The sequence below is a fragment of the Phoca vitulina genome, unplaced genomic scaffold, assembly GCF_004348235.1.
Source record: "Phoca vitulina isolate PV1807 unplaced genomic scaffold, GSC_HSeal_1.0 scaffold32, whole genome shotgun sequence".
NCBI classification, from domain to species: Eukaryota; Metazoa; Chordata; class Mammalia; order Carnivora; family Phocidae; genus Phoca; species Phoca vitulina.
The window spans coordinates 13,501,842-13,503,198 of record NW_022589735.1 but is presented as its reverse complement, the minus strand read 5'-3'; the positions used below and the strand labels follow the sequence as shown (position 1 = coordinate 13,503,198).

The 1,357-nt window shown below is 32.6% G+C and overlaps 1 pseudogene; it reads right to left on the bottom strand.

Annotated features, from left to right (window-relative positions):
• Window positions 1–468: 468 nt before the first annotated feature.
• LOC116645350 lies at window positions 469–544 on the bottom strand (annotated as a pseudogene).
• Window positions 545–1,357: the final 813 nt, after the last annotated feature.

Below are 1,357 nucleotides of genomic sequence, written 5' to 3'. Positions count from 1 at the left end.
TAACATAACATTCAAATACCGTAGCAAGGTTGACAGCAATACACAGAATGCCATGTCAAAATTACTAACTTGAGGATGAATTTTGGTTCTAAAACTTATTTCTTAGAACATTGCCTATAGGATTTGTATAAAATACACTAATGTAAATAATCTTATTAATATTTATCTGTTTGCAAAAAAAAAAACCTCTTAGCAAAAAAAAAAAATCTGTTTGCAAAATAACCTGTCAGGGTCAGGAACACACAACATGGCAACAACTACAAGTAAAATGGGTTAGATCAGAATTACTTCTCTCCAATGTGCATTTCAACTTTAACCTTTCACTTCTGTGTCCACATTTCCTCCTCTTGCTTTCAACTTGACATTGGCAATTTCTTCTACCAGTAATGTTTGTATGTTGATTGTTAAGCTTTAAATCTTACAGGAAAATTATGCTTTTTCTCTGTTTCCTTGATTTTTTTTTTCTCATGTCAGACAGGTAATAGGCTGAGTAACAAGGTTTGAGGGAAGTGCATGTCATCATGCTTATGAACTACAGAAGGATCTATTTTCTTGATTTTTTTATTCTTTTTTCCTCAGGATTCAGGAGTAGGAAAAATACATACATTTCCTGAGATATGCTGGGGAAGTATTTCCACATGGGAAAGGTAAACCCAAGTTTCTCCCTTAGTTCTCCCAGAGCTGTAATATTGTGGTGGTGGAGGTGGTTGCACTTTGCTCATTTTTTTTGTTATCAAAACTATAAAACATATAAATTAGGATGTGTAAAGAACCTCTGTGGATATATCACCCAGGCTCAACAATCACAAATACATGATCAGTGTTATTTAACTTGTATATCTACCCATTTCCATCACTCTCATCTTTTGGATTATTTTGAAGTAAATCCTATATATCATTTTATCTCTAATACACTTCAGTGTAAAACTATAAAAGATGAACACTTAAAAATATATAACTAAGAAAGAGTGGAACTGGCATAAGGACAGACAAATAGATCAATGGACTAGAACTGAGAGTTTAGGGGAAAATCCCATATACATCTATTGTCACAAGATTTTGATTTTGAAAAAGATACCAAGACATTCAAAGGAAAGAGAGAAAAGGCTTTTCAACAAATGGGGTCAGACAACTGAATATCCACATGCAAAAAAATGAAGTTGGACCCTTAACTCACACCATATACAAAAATTTATTCAAAATGGATCAAAGATTTAAGTGTAAAAAAACTAAAACTATAAAACCCTTGGAAGAAAATGTTGTGACCTTAAATGAGATAACGGTTTCTTCATTATGACACCTAAAGCACAAGCAACCAAAGAAAAAATAGACACTGGACTTCATCACAATTAAAACT